The sequence below is a fragment of the Eulemur rufifrons genome, chromosome 29 (genome assembly GCF_041146395.1).
Source record: "Eulemur rufifrons isolate Redbay chromosome 29, OSU_ERuf_1, whole genome shotgun sequence".
Lineage (NCBI taxonomy): Eukaryota > Metazoa > Chordata > Mammalia > Primates > Lemuridae > Eulemur > Eulemur rufifrons.
The window spans coordinates 33,714,386-33,734,734 of NC_091011.1; positions in this window are offsets into that span (position 1 = coordinate 33,714,386).

A 20,349-nucleotide genomic window follows, 5' to 3' on the forward strand; every position below is an offset into this window, starting at 1 on the left:
ATTAACTTAAAAGGGACATATTGTGGATTCTATCATAAATGATGCATTTAGAAACAATCGTGAAAAAACTTCATGTACACTGTACACTTCTTAGTGACTTTTTTGTTAATTTCCACTAAAACTTGTCTCATTTTAGAAATAAGGCATACTTATCCATCAATAAACACTATTAAAAGAATCTACATCCATCATATTAAAAAATGCATTTCTGATAAAATCTTACTGTTAATGGTTAATAATAATTTATAAAGAGTATAACCTGTTTAGAATTCTTTGATCAGAGATTCTTTGTTTAATATTAGATGTTATCATAACTCAATCCAAAAGAAAAATTAACACTTAGCTTTATGGTTACTGATAATAAAGGAATTTTCAAATGCATTTTATGTGCATACTTTTGTTTCGGAGATGTATAAAAGTATAATCAACAAATCCTTTCAAAAAATAAATAATTTCAAACATAAAAACAGATTAATTAGGATAAAAAATCAGTGGGTTAGTTGTTTAGAAATATGACTATAAGGAGGAAAAGGAACAATATACACTGTACTTTCTGACTAAAAGAGCTTATTGATGTGTTTCTCAAACACATGATTGTGGGCATCAAATTACTGTGATATTAGTTTCCAATAGCTATATTTAAGAGCATTGTAACAGTTTTAATTTAAGATGTTAATATTTTAACATTGTGGAAATGGCACATTTTGTATGTATTAAACCCATTATAAAAAATTTAAATGTTGATTTAAAATTATCAGTGGGGTACTTAAATTTTTCAAAACATTTTTTGGGAGTAAATAAAACAAAAAATTAAAGATCCATTAAGTGGAACACTTTATATTTAGTATTTAATATTTTCATGGCCATTACTTATTGAAGGCATGAAATAGCATTCAAAATATATTGCTTACTAAATGACAGTTATAGTATGATACATTACAACTTTAAAAATCTAGAAGATGACAACATTTTAACACTACCGTTAATATTAGCATATTATGTCAATTATTGAAAATATATTAATTAGATTATAATATAAATATTAAATACTAAAATATTTACAATGGTTATCTCTGGCTGGTGGAATTATTAGTGGTTTTTATTTTTATTTTAGTTTGTCTTTTTTCCCCTTATTTTTATACCCTGAGCCCACATTATTTACACTATAGAAAAAATTATTTAATATCAAACAATAACATGTATTCTTTGATCTGGACATCAATAGCTTTACTAAGCAAAAGCAACAACACACACACAGAGAAAAAGAAAACCCTGAAGAACTTGATTCATCAACTGCAATTTTGAAGGTTTAGCTGTAACAAATGCTAAAATAAAATCTTGTTTCTTGATCCTAAATTCAGCTGTCTTTGTCCAGGATTCTCAGGGCATTTATTCTGAACAAGGAGTGCAGAATCAGGCCCCTTAATAGCAATGGTACTACATCACTAAAAATATGCTGCATAAGTCTTTGTAAAAAGGCCAATCAGCAGAAAACATATTTTATAAAGGCATCTCCTGCGTGGCTCTGAATTATAACTTATCTTAACCGAAAAATATAGAAACTAAAGAACACAGAAATAGTAGTCAACTTACAGTCTACATTAAGTTTGAATTATTATTCTTCAAGGAGTTCCGTGGCTGTTCAGTGTGTATTAAATCTCGAACACGTTATAGGTTTTTGGAACTGAACAGTAATTGGTTTGTAAAAGTGGCTTAAGCATTTCCATCTGCACACATAAAATTTTGATTAATTTTCTTTCTGGCTATGTGGTGAGGCATAGCAATGTATTTTGACATTGAGCTCTTATCCACATTTGGAGGACTGAAAGGTCATTGTACTTTCACTCTCTGTGAAGACATTTCTTGACAATAATAGACTGTACAAAAACAGTACCAGGTGATACTTGGCTAGCAGTCAAATGGAGCTCTGTTTTCTCTATAATTACAATTTCCAAAGGACTCAATTCTGTAAACACTTGACTGAACACTTTGGTTGTGTGAGCTGCATCTTGCATATTTTGTAAATATCCTGGTCAGAGGATATCCTGATAACCCTATGTCAATACACTTCTCTTTCTTCATCTTAACCATTGACTCCAAAATTTCCCTTTAATTTAAAATTTAGGAAATAAAAGTTTTACAGGGAATATAAATAAGAACATTCTGATAAGCAAAGACTGAATTCCACTTAATCTAGCTCAGTGGACTAATGAAATAGAACTTTGAATGCCACATGGGATAGTAAGGCAAGATCATCATATCTTTTCTATTTTTTTTTTTTTTTTTTTAGACAGAATCTTGCTCTGTTGCCCAGGCTAGAGTGCCATGGCGTCAGCCTAGCTCACAGCAACCTCAAACTCCTGGGCTCAAGTGATCCTCCTGCCTCAGTCTCCCTAGTAGCTGGGACTACAGGTGCTCACTACCATGCCTGGCTAATTTTTCTATTTGTCTGTAGAGACAGGGTCTCGGTCTTGCTCAGGCTGATCTTGAACTCCTGGCCTCAAGCAATCTTCCCACCTAGGCCTCCCAAAGTGTTAGGATTACAGGCATGAGCCACCATGTCCAGCCAAAACCATCATATCTTGAATCCCCACTTATTTCAAATGTACAAGTTATGGCATCCTATGGATTGTATCTGAACACTCAGGGAAGAGAACACTTGAGTTGAGTTACATTTCATGTAGCTATGGATGTTACTCTCCTAGAAGTGAGACTTTACTTGAAATAGAAGCAGTTTAGAATGAATAATTCTAATGTACTTTGATTTTAAATGAGGGCTCGTAGAGAGAAGAAACCGTACTAAACCTAGAACTGCCCAATAAACCAATCCTCATGTATCTAAAACCTATTTTGCATTTTAATATACTACTTATTTGCCCAAGATATTGCTCCATATTATTTATTAATACATAAAATTCTTCATAAAAGTAGATTTTTATGCTAGATTTGGCTATGTACTCTATGCTTCTCCAACATGCGCTCACCCTAAAATTTTTCAGAAAGTGCCCTGCTCCCAAACTTCACTAGTTTATTTAAAGACTAATAATTCCATAATTTCTTCTGGTGAGCTGTTAGAATCAATGGACAAGCACCAGAATCCAAACCCCAGTTATAATACTGACTGGGTATTTTATATCTTTGACAAGTTTCTTATCACAGATGTTGGTTTCATCATCATATAAATGAAAATAGTAATATCCCCATTATACTGCTACAAGGAATAAATGAAGATATATAGGAAAAAGCCTATCATCATGTCCAACACATAATAGTTCCTCAAGAAGTTTTCTGTTACATTGAATTCTGATGCACCACTTATTGGCTTACATTTTTCGAAAATTTTCTACGGCGGGAAAATATAACAATAATATTAAGATAGCAGCAACTATGTGAAAACAATATTATTCTGATTATCAAAGTCCATTGGATAGGGTTATAGATAAATCTATATTAAACTGAATTCCATGCCATAATTGGTTTGATCATGCTCCAATGTACTTATCTTACTGGTGCATTTGTTTAATGGTGTCCTTAATAATTCTATCAATGTCAATGTTATTTACTTTAAACTTTTTAATTGCCTTTGTACTTCAGTTAGCACAATGTTGTTACAACAAATAAGAACAAAAGTGTTTAAGAACTTTAGTGTTAAACAAATGTAGCTTGAGTTGGCTAAAAATCCAAAAGCAAATGGTGAAAAAAGAATTTGCTGCCATGGATAGATTTACTTTCAGTAAAGATCAAATTATGGAAGGCTAACTGCAAGGGGAAATGTATTAATAAAGTTCTGCAAATGTAGAATTAAGCACAAAGCAATTAATGGAAGCGAGTATCACTTATTCACATGTGGAAAAAGTATTATATAATCATTTCAATGCTGTTGTGACCTTTGTTTCCCCAGGCAATGATGACTTCAGAAGCAATCAAAGATTAAGCAATAATTACATTAGTAATTGGGCCAGCTCCCATCTAGAATTTTTCCTGAGACTCCAAATTCTCTTTTCTTGGTGGTGCTATTAAAAAAAAAAGAATTAATTGTGCTAGTCGACTGTCCTATGTAATGCTATTCTGAAAACTTCCATAGGTATGTGAAAAGGGCAAGTCAATTAGAATAAAAAGAAACAACTATTGGTTTTCTTCAACTCCCATCTGTTAGGAATTCATAATTACAGCATACCTTCATTGAAAAAAAGCACAGACAGATACAGGAAACAGAAGGGAGATTTACAAATCCTCTTCCTATTGGAAAGGTTCTAGCTCAGTTCCCCTCCTAACTAGTACACTGAGTAGATAAAAGCTCAGCGTAGTAAAATCTCTACTTATGCAGTTCAGCGTCACCATGGAAACATCTCCCCCTCAGTGAAATAATGAGATGGTAATGAAAACAGCTGCCACATAATGAACCTAGGCACAAACAGAGGCTGAGTTACTCATGCCAAAAAGAGAGTGACAGGAGGGTCCAATAGATGGGGGCGGACACACGCAACGAGTAACAAGAAGCCTGTCAACAAGCGCTATGGGGAGGGGCCAGAAGAACTGCCTAAAATTCTAATATTGAAACTCTCAATGTGATTATTGCAAATTTTGGTACTGGATTTGTGGCATTCCCATTGCAGAGGCAATGGGCTGTATAACTTGAGTTTTGATTATCTGAGTTCAACCTAGTATTTCACACATCTATCACTTCAGACTCAGAATATATGGCTTGACAATTTAGAATTCTGTTTTCCACTGGGTCCTAAGGAACACGTGTAAGATGAAAACAGCATTACCATGCCAGGAGCAAAGTTGCATTTTGGAGGATGAATGAATGCAATGCCTTCCCTGAAAGCACTCCCAAGTGAGTAGAAGTTACACCCTCCCCTTCAGAGATGATCTGGGCTCATAAATTAGAACCAGTTCATAGAGTTGGATGCATAGAGCAAAGGGAGACAAACGAAAAATCATTTTGTGGAGAAAGTCACATTAGAAGGCACAAATCCAAAAGGTCTGGGCCAAGAGAGAAACAAGGTTCAGTGAAAGGCAATCAGGCAAACAACAAGGAACCCAGAATATAACAGCATGGATTATATATATGTTTTATATATATTGTATATATATTATAAAATATATGTGTGTATATATGTGTTTATATATGTGTTTGTAAATTTTATATATGATTTACATTATATTCGTATGTAATTTAAATATATTTATCATATATTTTATATATGCATATGTATGAATATATGTGTGTATATATGTATATGTGTGTATGTGCATATATTTGCACACACAATTGGTCTAAAAATCTCCCTTGAGGAGAAAATCACTTTTCCTGAATGAAGGCTTTAAATCAGACTTCATTCAAACTGGGCCAGCAGGGCTGTGATACAGCTAGTCACTAAAAGTGACCAGAAAATCATGAGTCTTGCTCTAGATTTCACCTAGAGATAGGGTGAAAACCAAGCCCAGAGGAAATATTTCAAAGGAGAGTGGGAGACAAATATAAATGTTTTTATTTTTATAGTACACACGCTCTGCTTGCTTGATGCAATAGTTTTACCTGGTAACTCGCTGCATAAACATGATGAAGGAGAGGAAGCTGTTTCAGAAGGAGAAGTAGACATGAAGAGGGGAACTATGAGTTTGGGTTCAAATGAAGCAGGACTTACCAAAGTTTTAAAAAACTTATTCGCTATGGAAATCTTATTAATTTCTTCCATGCATCCATGCATCCTTTCGTTAATTTAACAACATTTTAACAAATGCCTCTTAGGCTAGGAACTGTGCTTGGTGTGGAGGGAGGGTGGGTAGAGCAGTAAACAAAACAAGCACGGTCTCTGTCCTCAGGGTCTCACGGTCTCAAGGGTTGACACCAGAGGTGCAGACTATGCTTCCATTAAGCCTGGCTGTGAATGTGAAAAATGGAAGTAGCTAGATGGAGTGGCCAAGTTAATGTATAAATATATATATATATATTTTAGTAGATTAGAAAGATTTGACCATGTTCATAGCTTGTGAGGAAAGAGCTAGTAGGGAAAGGTTAAAAATACAGGAGACAATAAACAATCAAGTAAGACCTAGAAAAAGAAAGGAGGGTCTCTGGCCTTAAGGATTCTCACATACACATTGGCGGAAAGGTGGTGGTAGGTGCAGGTGGCAGAAGGAGTAAATAGTTGCTCCAGTCTGCAGCCTCTCCTCCTGTGTTGCTGCAGAAAAGTAAGGACACCTCCTGGAAAGGACTAGAGGGCAGGAGTCCTAGGGAGCTTTAGGAGGGAACAGCAAAAGTTTAGAACAGCCTGTTAAGAAAACTGCAAAGCTGCCTAGTGTTTACAATGCGTTTGCGTCTGGAATCAAACAGGAATTTATTTGAACCCTAGCACCTCCATCTGTGACCCGGAGCAAATGACTTAATGTCTCTAATCCTCAATTTCTTCTCCTGTAAGATGAGGTTAATAATAAGTACCTGTCATAGACTTGGGTTGTGAGAATTAAATGAGATAATGCTTGTAAGATAGCTATCACTAGGAGTGTTCAATAAATATTAGCTATTATTTATGCTGATACAAGTAAGAGGAGTGGCAGATTACTAGAGCTTTAGGGAGAATATATATCAACACGTGACATTTTTAAAAGAATTTTCACACAGTATTAAAGGACCAACTGAGATTGGGTAGCCTATGCTTGAAAAGGTCCTAGACAATATTTTATAGCTGTGCTTTGCAGCCTGGCTGTAAAAGGAAGGAAGGAAGGAAGGAAGGAAGGAAGGAAGGAAGGAAGGAAGGAAGGAGGGAGGAAGGGAAGGAGGGAGAGAGAAAGGAAAATTGTGCGATTGATACAGAGTTGAGAGTTTGCAGGCAGGGATGGCCAAAGAAACTTTAAGAATTGCTAATAAGAAATTTATCATCCACTGTAAGGTACATTGTCCATAGAGAAACAAGTGTGGTGGGCTGATGTTGTATAAAAGTGAAGGTGTTATAAGAATGCAGATATCCTTGAAGTTGAAGGGAGGCAGAAAGGAAGGTAGAAGGAGCCTTTTAGGAGTTGAGGAAAGAAAATGGTTTGTGAGAATGGAGACTAGTGACTCATGAGGGTTCCACCAAGGCCTTTGAAAGCAGGCAGGGCTCGTTGAAAGTTCAAAAGGTTGTCAGAAAAACCCACATCATGAGGTCAGCTTCCCACTTCCTGACCAGCCTAGCTCCCGTATACTGCCTGTCTCCTGTTCAGCTGGCTTTTTTAGGTGGTTCAGGGTCTTTCTCCCTGGCCACCCAGCATTGGACCCTAGTCTCTTCCTGTTGTACAGTTCTCATACCATAAGGGTTCTGCAAATGTCCTCTCTTGGAATGCTGCTCTAGCCACTGCTCTGCCCCAAGGTGCTGGTCAAACCTTCATTTCGGATCTCCCACTGTAGCCCAGGTTTGTTTTTGATTTACATCCCCCCTCCCCAACTGATGGGCCTTCCTGCTCTCCCCTGCCTCAGCCTGGCTGCTGCAGTGCCCCCAGCTGTCTCAAGAGATCACCAGCAGGGGCTGGTGCAGCACCTCTTCCTGACTGTCCTTGCTTAAGGGAAACAGGAAGAATGCCAACATTTTCATCTTTATGTGTATCAATCAGAAAACCTCTGCCTATGACAGGTATGGATGATGGAAGACATGAGCCATTAGATAATGTATCACTTTAGCAATTGTGTTTAGTAGGTTTAACACTTGCAGTCATTACTCAACTGTGCAGAAATGATGATGGAAATCTCGTACACTTGCCATTTTAACATCTTAAATTCTTCTTTAAAATTTAATGTCTTTCAGACAAGAAGTAGAAACAAAAAAATAGGGCTTTCCTTCTCCTCTTTCTTTTCCTCTTTGATCTTCCCTTCTCTCCCCTAGGTGAACTAAGTTCCCTGGGGATTTATGTATCACCCTGGTATATTTATGTGTTGAGAGTGAGAATAGGGAATATCTGGTCCAAGAGCTGTGCTCTGGTAAGATGTCTCTTGTCCCACCTGGCCTTCAGGCATCATAAGTTGGCATTTGCTGTTTCTTAGCTGCCCTTGCCGGGCCTTTGGGTATCATGAGCTGCTGATACGTGTGGTGCCTGATCCCACGCATTAGGAGGTTTTCTCATTCTAGTCCTCCAGCCTTCTCCAGTCCCCCAAACTTCTCAGTTCTTCTGTACATCCTTAGAGCTCCAGGACACTCAGATGTTTTCTTTTCCTGTGCTGGAATGGGCCTCTGTGCCTTCAGGCTCTGCATCCCAGACACCTTCAGCTGTGGGCATCAAAGTCGTATCAGCACCAGGGGTCCTGCCAAGTTCTCTGAGGGGCCTGCATTTTTCTTTGATGTTTTCCTTCAATTCCTCCTCAACCTATGGGATTTTCTAGCTAAGCCAGGATTTAAATCTTAGTCATGCCCCTCTCATCTTCTTGACAGCTAGTTGAAATTTTATCTCTTTTTATAGTGCTAACAAAGATGCCCTGACATTTAATAGTAAATTCTTCCCATTTTATGGTTTGTAGTATAAACCAGAGATTTTCAAACCATAAATTGTGACTTATTAGTAGTTTATAAAATCAATTTCTTTTTGTTAAATAGACTCAAACAGAGTAGAAAGTACTATTGTATCATGTAGTAAGCTGGTAGTGGAGGCAAACCCCTGGGGATGGGGAAATCTGTTGTGGTCTGAGGAAAGTATCCAATGAGCAACCAAGCATAATGATATAGAATCCAGGCAAGGATAATATTTGGGATTCCCAGCATCCAGACAAGTGTTAATAGGGATGTCAGAAGGTGACCCATTCACTGGGTAGCATCTTGAGCAACTTCTAGTGCCTGAAAAACTAACAAGGCAAAGGACTGCAGACCTATGGAAATGGAATAAGAGCTGTGTATTAAGTGGGGTAGTATGTAGAGAAACAAAAACAAAGATCCAGGCTAAGAGTACAATATGGGAAGGGGACTTAGAAAAAGGTAGAAGCCTGTTAACAGCTGATCAAGAATATCATGGAGAAAAGTACTGATTTCAAAAGTATCAGCTAATGTTTCTCCACCCAGCTAGTATGTTGTAGTCACTTGGAGAAGTTTAAACAAATAGCTACACCTAGTACCCATACTAAACTAATTAAATTCAGAATCTCTGTGGGTGGAGTCTGGGTGTTGCTCTTTAAAACAAAAACTCTCCAAATGTTCTGAGCAAAAGTTGAGAAGTCTAGAGTGTATTCAACTTTAGCTGCCCATTGTAATCACCTGGATAGCTTAAAAAAAAAAAAAATCTGAGGCCAGATTCTACCCCAACAGATTCTTATTTAATGATTCTGGGGTTTGGCTTGAACATCAGGGCTTTTAAAAGGTCCCCAAATGATTCCAATGTGCAGCCAAGGGGAAGAGTCATGGTCTAGAACTACAATGTTCAATATAGTAGCCACTAGTCCCATGTGGCTATTAAGCACATGAAATGTAGCTAGTTTGAATTGAGGTGTGCTGTAAGTATAATATACACACTTAGATTTTAGAGACTATGAAACTAATGTAAAATATTTATTAATCATTTTTATATTGATTACATGTTGAATATTTTGGATACATTGAGTTAAATAAAATATCTTAGTACAATGAACATTACCTGTTTCTTTTAACTTTTTAAAATATGGCTACTAGAAAATTTAAAAGTACATATGTGACTCACATTATATTTCTATTGTTTTAGAGCTTCTTACGTGTTTCCGGCTTAAAGTCCAGACTGGTCCTAAGGACCACAGTTGAGCTGAGCCTGGGGTGGACCAACTGTGGGAGGAAAAAGGCTATAGAAACTGAGAACCAGAACCTGGCAGCCTGTGACCAAAAATAAATTTCCCTTATACAGCCCTTATTAAGCCATAAAGTTAAAGAACATCAGGGCTAAAGGGAACATTAAAAGTCATTCAGTTTAATTTTTTCATTCTATGGTAGGAACTATATATTTCATTTCATTTTGTTGACGTGAATGAAATTCTTCCAATTAGGTTTTATGATTGGGTAATAAGCATTCTCCTTTAATGATGCAAACAACTTGAAACCGAAGGAACTGTTTGCTCACTGATACAGAATTCAAACCAATTCAATTGGATTGCTTTCCTCATAATACCCAAGGGAAGGCTGTGGGGTAGAAATCTGAGTTTAGACTGGGGGAGGAGAGGTAAGAAAATTAGGAACAGAAAGTACCCTGGAGATAAGGATGGGCCTCAGAGGAGTCCTACAAATGGCATTAAGGGCAGGAAGAAGATACTTATACTGTTTATCTGGGTGGACTACGAAGTGATAGTTAAAAAAATAAAGTAAAAGGACACTAGGACATTGAAATGATTTTTATTTCAAAATTTTGCCTGTTTCCAAGGAAACAAGAGAAAACTAGATGACTTCTTTTTTTTTCTTTTGCAGTTCCCATAAGCCTGATTAATACTACAGTATTAAAGTTTAGTAATACTGAAAGCTAAATAGGCTTTTAAAAATCGGGAATTGCTCATATAGAACACTGCTAAATGGAAAATTCCTCACAAAACTTAGCTATAAACAGCACCTGGATTTGCTAAATGGTGATAAATATGGACAAAACTAAGCATATAATATATTCGGGGGGGGTGATAGTTTTACAGCTTGGAGTTACTGCCTCTTTGATGGCTAACATCTTTGGATACTTTGGACAGAAGAAAAGCGTTCATTATCCCTTTATATCACAGACCTGCTCTGATGGGCAGTGTAGAGTCAAGAACAATAAAATGGATATAGAGATCTAAACTTGACTGGTAACTTCTTGACAGCCAAGGATTTCTTTTTTAAAACTTTGTTTCATTTACATTGAGAAAGAGATTTCTGTTTCTCCTATCACTTCCTCATATGAGATTACTGATCATTTAAAACTAGTTTTATCTGTGTAACATGTAGCAAATACAAGATGCTTCTTTAAGGTGAGGCATTCTGCTTCTGGATACAAAAAACAGAACCTTAGTAAGGTGGTAAAAAGAAACTCTAGATAAGCAAAAGGAGCTATGCAAAGAAAAATTTTTTATCAGTCAAAATAATTTTGAATTGATATCCTGCCCTAACTGTATTATTGGTGCGTGAAACAAAACAACCCTCACATAATGTTCATGAGAAGACTCAAATTTGACTAAAAATTTGACAATAAGAGAAATTTCTAAGATTAAAGGGCAATGTGTCTAGTCAATAGGTTTAGAATAGTTCCTTGTAGAAGCTTAGATCCTCTCTGATACAGACATACCTTGTTTTATTGGGCTTCACGTTTTGAGTGTCACAGATACTTCTTTTTTAACAAACGGAAGGCTGTGGCAACCTGGTATCAAGTAAGACTAACAACACCATTTTTCCATCAGCGTGTGCTCAGTTCATGTCTCTGTCACATTTTGGTAATTGTCACAATATTTCAAACTTTTCCATTGTTATATCTGTTATGGTGATCTGTCATCAGTGATCTTTGATGTCACTATTATAGTTTTGGGGCACCATGCACCATATCCATATATGACAGCACATTTAATCTATAGATGTTGCGTGTGTTCTGTTCCACTGATCAGTCTTCTCTCCTTCCTTCCTTCCTTCCTCTCCCTCTTCTTTCTTTCTTTCCTTTCTTTTCTTTCTTTTCTTTCTTTCACAGGGTCTTGCTTTGTTGCCCAGGCTACAATGTGGTAGCGTCATCATAGCTCGCTGCAAACTCAATCCTGGACTCAAGCGATCTCCTGCCTCAGCCTCCCAAGTAGCTGGGATTGTAGGTATGCACCACCATGCCAGCTAACTTTTTGTATTTTTAGTAGTGACAAGGTCTTGCTCTTGCTCAGGCTGGTCTCGAACTCTTGACCTCAAGCGATCCTCCCGCCTCAGCCTCCAAGAGTGCTAGGATTATAGATGTGAACCACCGTGCCTGGCCTCATTGAACAGTCTTTCTCTTATCTCTCTCCCTCTTCTCAGGCATCCCTATTCCCTGAGATAAAACAATATTGAAACTAGGCTAATTAATAACCCTACAAGGGCTTCTAAGTGTTCAAGTAAAAAGAAAAGTCGCATGTCTGTCACTTTAAATCAAAAGCTAGAAATGATTATACTTAATGAGAAAGGCATATTGAAAGCTTTGATAGGCCAAGAGCTAGGCCTCTTGTGCCAGACAGTTAGCCAAATTGTGAATGCAAAGGAAAAGTTCTTGAAGGAAATTAAAAGTGCTTCTCCAATGAATACATGAAAAATAAGAAAGCAAAACAGCATTATTGCTGATGTGGAGAAAGTTTTGGTGGTCTGGATAGAAGACCAATCCAGCCACAACATTCCCTGAAGCCAAAGCTTCATCCAGATCAAGGCCCTAACTCTTTTCAACTCTATGAAGGCTCAGAGGATGAAGAAGCTACAGAAAGTTTGAAGCTAGCAGAGATTGGTTCAGGAAGTTTAAGGAAAGAAGCCATCTCTATAATACAAAAATGAAAGGTGAAGCAGCAAGTGCTGACGGAGAAGCTGCAGCAAGTTATCCAAAAGATCGAGCGAGCTAAGATCACTGATGATGGTAGCTGCAGTAAACAACAGATTTTCAATGGAGATAAAATAGTCTTATATCCAAAGAAGATGCCATCCAGGACTTTCATAGCTAGAGAGAAGTCTTCAAAGGCAGGCTGATTTTCTTCTGAGGGGCTAATGCAAATGGAGACTTTGAATTGAAGCCAATGCTCACCCTAGGGCCCTTCAGAATTGTGCTAAATCTACTCTGCCTGTGCTGTAGAAATGAAACAACAAAGCCTGAATGAAAGCACATCTATTTACAGCATGGTTCAGGGAACATTTTAAGCCCACTGTTCAGAACTACTGCTCAGAAAAAGAGATTCCTTTCAAAGTATTACTGTTCATTGCCAAAGCACCTGGTCACCCAAGAGCTCTGCTAGAGATGTACAAGGAGATTAGTGTTGTTTTCATGCCGGCTAACACGATACCCATTCTGTAGCCATGGATTAAGGAGTAATTTCAACTTTCAAGTCTTTATTATTCAAGAAATGCATTTCATAATGCTAGAGCCACCGTAGAGAGTGATTCCTCTGATGGATCTGGGGAAAGTAAATTGAAAACCTTCTAGAAAGGATTCACCATCCTAGGTGCCATTCACGACTCATAGAAGGAGGTCAAAATATCAACATTAACAGGAGTTTGGAAGAAGTTGATTCCAAACCTCATTAATGACTTGTAGGGATTCAAGACTCCAGTGGAGAAAGTAACTACCCAGATGGTGGAAATACCAAAAGAACTAGAATGAGAAGTAGAGCCTGAAGATGGGACAGAATTACTACAATCTCATGACCAAATTTGAATGGATGAGGAATTTCTTCTTTGGGATAAGCAAAGAAACCAGTTTCTTGAGATGGAATCTACTCCTGGTAAAGGTCCTGTTAATATTGTTGAAATGACAACAGCAGGTTTAGAATAGTGCATATACTTAGTTGATAAAGCAGTGGCAGGGTTGGAGAGGAGGGATTCCAATTTTGAAAGAAGTTCTACTGTGGGTCAAATGCTATGAAATAGCATTATAGGCTACAGGCAAATGTTTCATGAAAGGAAGAGTCAACTGATGCAGCAAACTTTATTGTTGTCTTATTTTCAAAATTGCCACAGCCACCCCAGAGTTCAACAACCACCACCCTGAACAGTCAACAGCCAAGCCCAAGGCAAGTGTCTGCTCCAGCAAAACGATTAGATTCAATAAAGGCCCAGATGATCATTAGCATTTTTTAGCAATAAGGTATTTTTAAATTAAATATGTACATTGCTTTTTTAGACATAATATCGCACACTTAATAGATAGCAATGTAGTAGAAATATAATTTCTAAATGCACTAGGACCCAAAAACATTGTGTGATTCACTTTATTGCAATATTTGCATTATTGCTCTGCTCTGGAACTGAACCCACAATATCTCTGAGGTATGCTTGTATCTTGAAGGCTTTACTCTTCTCAGGTTTATAAACCAAGATCCATTGCCCACTACTGTATCAGGCTACTGTCATCTTCCTTAGGCTCAGAAATGTCTTTTATGTAGTACAGTTCATTTAAAACCTGAAGGCTCTATTTATCTACTTTTCTCACCTCTATAGCGATGATACCATTTGATTGGACTGAGTATATAGTCAATCACCACTTTTCAAAAAGAAACACTTTATCACCGCTAAATTATAGCTGTGTGAGCCTAATAGATTTTCCTTCTTAAATGTAAATTGATCTCTTTCTTGGCTAAAAAACAACTCTGAGATTCCCTCTTTTTTTAATTTCAGAATATTATGGGGGGTACAAACATTTTGGTTACATAAATTGCTTTTGTACAGTTTGAGTCAAAGTTATTATACCTGTTAGATATGAATTTTCCCATTCCCTCCTCCTCCTCCCACCTGTTTGATTTTCGATGGTTGTTTTTTCCATATGTGCACGTAAGTGTTGATCGATGAGTTCCAATTTAATGGTGAGTACATGTGGTGTCGTTTATTCATTCTTGTGATACTTCACTTAGGAGAATGGTTTGCAGTCCCATCCAGGTTAATTCAAGAGGTATTACTTCACCATTTTTTATGGCTGAGTAGTACCCCATGGTGGGGTGTGTGTGTGGGTGTGTGTGTATACACACACATATACCACATTTTATTAATCCACTCATAGGCACTTGGGTTATCTCCAGATCTTTGCAATTGTGAATTGTGCTGCTATAACATTCAAGTGGAGGTGTCTTTTTTATAAAATGTATTTTTTTTCCTTTGGGTAAATACCCAATAGTGGGATTGCTAGATCAAATGGTAGGTCTACTTTTAGTTCTTTGAGGTATCTCCGTATTACTTTCCATAGAGGTTGTACTAGTTTGCAGTCCCACCAACAGTTTATGAGTGTTCCTATCTCTCCGTATCCATGCCAGTATTTGTTGTTTTGAGACTTTTTGACAAAAGCCATTCTCACTGAAGTTAGGTGATATCTCATTGTGGTTTTGATTTGCATTTTCCTGATGATTAGAGATGTTGAGCATTTTTTCATGTTTATTGGCCATTAGTCTATCTTCTTTTGAAAAACTTCTGTTAATGTCTTTTGCCCACTTTTTAATGGGGTTGTTTGCATTTTTTCTTGATGAATTGCATGAGTTCTTTGTAGATTCTGGTTATTAGCCCTTTATTAGACATAAAGCATGCAAATATTTTCTCCCATTCTGTAGGTTGTCTGTTCACTCTGTTGATTGTTTCTTTGGCTGTGCAGAAGCTTTTTAATTTGATCAGGTCCCATTTATTTATTTTTGTTGTTGCTGTGGTTGCTTTTGGGATCTTGTTCATAAATTCTTTGCCTAGGCTGATATCTATAAGAGTTTTTCCAACATTTTCTTCTAGAATTCTTATAGTTTCATGTCTTAGATTTAAGTTTGTCATCCATCATGAATTAATTTTTGTGAATGGTGAAAACTGTGGGTCCTGTTTCAGTCTTCTACATGTGGCTATCCAATTTTCCCAGCACCATTTATTGAATAGGGATTCTTTTCCCCGGTGTATGTTTTTGTCTGCTTTGTCAAAGATCAGATGGCAATATGAGGATGGTTTTATATCTGAGTTCTCTGTTCTGATCCATTGGTTTGTGTTCTTGTGCTAGTACCATGCTGTTTTGGTTACTATAGCCTTGTAGTGTAGCTTGACATCTGATAAATTGATGCCTCCTGATTTGTTCTTTTTGCTTTAGATTGTTTTGGCTATATGGGGTCTTTTCTGGTTCCTTACGAAGCGTAGAATTATTTTTTCTAGATCTGTGAAAAATTGCAGAGGATGTAAACAAATGGAAAAACTTATCATGCTCAGGGATTGGAAGAATCAACAATGTTAAAATGTCTATACTAGGTATTTTAATTTAATTAATAATTAATTAATTTATTGGGCACAAAGCATGCAAATATTTTCTCCCATTGTGTAGGTTGTCTGTTCACTCTATTGATTGTTTTCTTGGCTGTGTAGAAGCTTTAATAAATTAATTTTTATTTCTAGGTATTTTAATGAGATTTGCAGTGAACCTGTAAATCACTTTGGGTAGTACAAACATTTTAACTGATTGGTGTCTGTTGTGCTGATCAGTGTATAACACAGAGCTGAGTACTTCCTGCAGGGCAGGTCTGGTCTTGACAAATTCCCTCAGCATTTGCTTGTCTGAGAAATTCTTTATTTCTCTCCTATATAAGAAACTTAGTTTTGCAGGATATAAAATTCTAGGCTGCCTGTTATTCCATTTGAAAAGACTGAGAATAGGGCCCCAATCCCTTCTGGCTTGTAATGTCTCAGTTGAGAAGTCTGCAGTTAGATTGATGGGTTTTCCTTTGTAAGTTACCTGATGTTTTCCCCTTACAGTTCATAGGAGTTCCTCTTTTGTGTTAACTCTGGCAGTTTGTCATGGTGATTGCTCTTGGTGATGAACCTCCCAGAGTCTGTTGTGCTTCTAGTACTTGGATGTCCAGATTTCTAGCAAGACCTGGGAAATTTTCCTGAAGTATTCCCGCAAATAGGTTTTCCAGCCCTTGTGTATTTTCTTCTTCACCCTCAGGGATGCCTATGATTCTTATGTTAGGCCTCTTTACATAATCCTTATGTCTTGTAGGCTTTTTTCTTGCTCTTATTTCTCTGTTCTTTCTCTTTGACTGACTTGTTTAATTCAAAGATGTTGTCTTCTAGCTCTGAGATTCTTTCTTCCACCTGATCTAGCCTATTCTTAAGGCTTTCTACTGTGTCTTGTATTTCCTTGAATGAATTTTTCATTTCCAGAAGCTCTGCTTGACTTTTTTAAAAATAATTCAATTTCCTTAGCAAATTTTTCATTCATTTCCTGCATTGTTTCTGTAGTTTCTTTGTGTTGGGTTTCTATTTTCTCTTGTATTTCATTAAGCTTCCTTACAATCCATATTTGAAATTCTTCATTGGTCATTTCAATATTCTTGTTTTGGTTGGTTTCCATTGGTATGGAGTTATTGTTTTCTTTGGGGGGTGTCTTTTTACTCTGATTTTTCATCTATATGGAGATCTTTTACTGATTTCTTCTCTTCTGAAGCAGCTTTTGCTTTTATTTTTGGATTTTCTTTTGATTACCTAATGGCACATCCAGTTTAATCCTGAGACAGTGGGTGGTGCTTGTGGGTGAGACTCAACTTCACTCTGTGTTACAGGGTCAGTACATGCTATAAAGGGCATGAGAATTGACCTTCCTGTCAGTAGGTGGCACTTGCCAGAAGGAACAAGCTGTAATGTTGTTTTGGGGTCCTGTGACTGGCTCTAGTCCATCCAGAGAAGCACTTGATTGCCCCAGGTAGTATGTGGGGCCCTAAAACTTCAGGTGAGTCCTTATTCTTTGCCACAGCAGGAGTGGGTGGAGCAGTGCAGCTGGATGGGGCTGGGTTGGGTGAGCCTGCCCTCAGGCTCCACCAAAGCTGACAAGGTATTGGTTTCAGCAGGGTTCAAAGGTCTGCTCCCAGCCTCTGGGCAAAGCCACCAGGGAGCTGGGAGCAGACCTTTGACCTCTGCTGCAGTGACCTCACACAATCACAAATCTCAGCTTGCCCCTGAACAATGTGACTGAGGGTATGGGCCCGCCAGCCCATCTCAGAGTCTGAAGAGCAAACCCTGACCCTGCCGGCTAGAAGTGCACCGGCCCTGAGTTGCCCACAGGTGCCCAAGCAGGTTCAATGTTCCCCCACCTCGGGCATGCCCTGCCCTGTTGGAGTCACTGGGCAAGTGGCACCACGGAGGGCCTATAGGCAGGGAGCTCACAGTCCAAGCACCCCCCAGACCGCTGCAGGACTCCCAGAGGAAAGCCTTGAGCCCCACACTCTGTGAGAGCCTGGGTGCGGCAGATGCACCAACTGAGAGGAAAATGCAGTTCCTGCGAGCCCTGAGCCCCAGCTCAACCGTCTCTCAGCAGCCATGGGCTGGGCAAGGGGAAGGGAGGGAAAGGGTCCAAATGGAAGAAAACCAGCACTCTGGTCATCCCTGTCCCCGTCTCAAAAAGGCAGACCACCCAGGATGTCCAGGCTCTCAGGTCATGCAGATTCCCCGGGAACCCACTGGTCCCCTGTGGCTCCTGAAGTCTGGGCTGGAGTTGGGAAATGTTTGTGTGGGAACAAGCAAGATGAAAATTGAGGGTCTGAAGCCCCTGGGGAGGACTAAGGTGCACGGTGGGTGGAGAAGCAATATGGTGTCTGCCATCTAGGCTCAGGTCTGCAGTGTCAGGAAGTGACCCTGAGGGCGCCGGCAGCCTGGTGCTTCATCCTTAAGAAACTTCCAGTTCACTGATGGCAGCAGTTTTTGGGCTTGTGGTGGGTAGAAGAGCTCTCCAGTAGCTCAGGAGCCCACTGACTGCCAGAGATACGGAGGAGGGAGAAATAAATTGCTCCACCTACCTTTCTTGCTGGACTCCAAGCCTCTCGGGGCTGATCTCTGGCAATATCCTGCTCCTTCATGTCCTGCTCTACAACTCCTCTCAGCCTCAGTTTCTTTTGTCAGGTTCTCTCAGATTCTCGGAGTTCCTTAGGAACTAGAGCTCAGGCATAGAGAAGGAATAGCGGGAGGATCTGAAGAGGCATTTGCAAACTAGCTTCACCAAACTTCACAAACACCTTAGGAAAATGTGGCAATTATGCAATTTGTTGGGTATCAATTTCCCAGCAGGGCTTTTACAGTTTCTGCTTCCTATGAGGTTACTACTTTTTTTATTTTTATAAAACATCCAAATCTAGCATTATAATTGGGCATTGGCCCAAATGAGCACTGTGTTGTAAGAATCCATAACATTTTCTAACTAATTTTTCATAAAACAATATCACTTTTAATTATAGTTATAATGGAACTCCTGGTTTTTGAATAAATACTACATATCTCAGCTGCCCATGTAGTTAGGTATGTACACTAAATAGCTTCCATCGAGTGCAATAAAAGTAGCAATGATGAGCACAGCATCTAAGAAGAATTACTAAAGTGAGCGGGCACAGTGAGTGGAATAGTGGCTCCCCAAAATATACGTCCACTGGAAACTGGAAAAGAAGTTTTTTCATATGTAACAAAGTGAAGGATCCTGAGATGAGGTTGTCCTGGATTTAGAAAGAGTGGCCCAAAATCAATGATTTGTCATCATAAGAGAAAGTCAGAGGGGCATTTGAAACACAGGGACATAGAGGGGAGACAGCAATGTGAGGACAGAGCAGAGATTGGAGTTATGTAGCCCCAGTCAAGGAATGCTGGGAGCCCTTAGAAACTAGAAGAGACAAGTAAGGATTCTCCAGCAGAGCCTTTGGAGGGAACATGGACCTGTTCACACCTTGCTTGATTGCCCACACCTTGATTCAGATTTCTGGCCTCCGAAACTGTAACAGAATAAATATCTGTTGTTTTAAGCTATCAAGTTTGTGGCACTTTGTCACAACAGCTGTAGGAAACTAGAATAATACAGAGGGCATGCCATTATTCTCTCCCTTCTTTCCTGCTCATTCTGAAGGCTGGAATCCCCAAAACAATATGAGACCATATAGAAGCCATGGAAATGAACAAACACCTGACATACTAGACGTGGCAGAGTAACCCTGTCACCCTGGTTTACTACCTATAAATTTCTTAAAATGGAAGAGACGTATCTTCTTTTAAACCATTGCTATTTTGAGGTTCCCTGCTAATCACACCTAAACCTAATGCTAATCAGCACGTCTTGTATGATATTTACTTTGTGTGTTTAGCTTGTAATCTTCCTGAGAGCCAACCTGATACAGGATTCATCTTTGTGCTTATTTTAGGTGGTATGGTTAAGTCATATTATCACCACTCAATAGACATTTGTTGAGCGAGTAGGTGGATTCAACTTTAAATCTTCCTTGTCAGTGTATAAAAAATTACTCTTCTGAACTTCATCAAAACCTAAGAAAGTCTAAGTTTTAATGATAATGTCTGTTCTATGGTGATAGGCACTAAAAGAAAGTAAAAAAAAAAAAAATTAGGAGATTGTAGCCATTATAGAGAGAATGTAAGAGACAGAGACACAATTTATTTTTATATTCCTATACTATTTAGTTACCACTCCCCCTCCTTCCTGTTTTTGCCCAAATGAAAGGCCCTTCCTTCCCAATAGTGTGTCTGTGTGTTGTTAAGGAAATGCTTTAAAACTTCTTGTGGAACATGATAGGAAGGTCTAGAGGTCTAAACAATGACCAGTAGAGGCTGGGCACCATGGCTCATGCCTGTAATCCTAAGTACTCTGGGAGACCGGGGCAAGAGAATTGCTTGAGCTCAGGAGTTCCAGACCAGCCTGAGCAAGAGCAAGACCCTGTCTCTACTAAAAATGGAAAAATTAGCCTGGCCTTGTGGT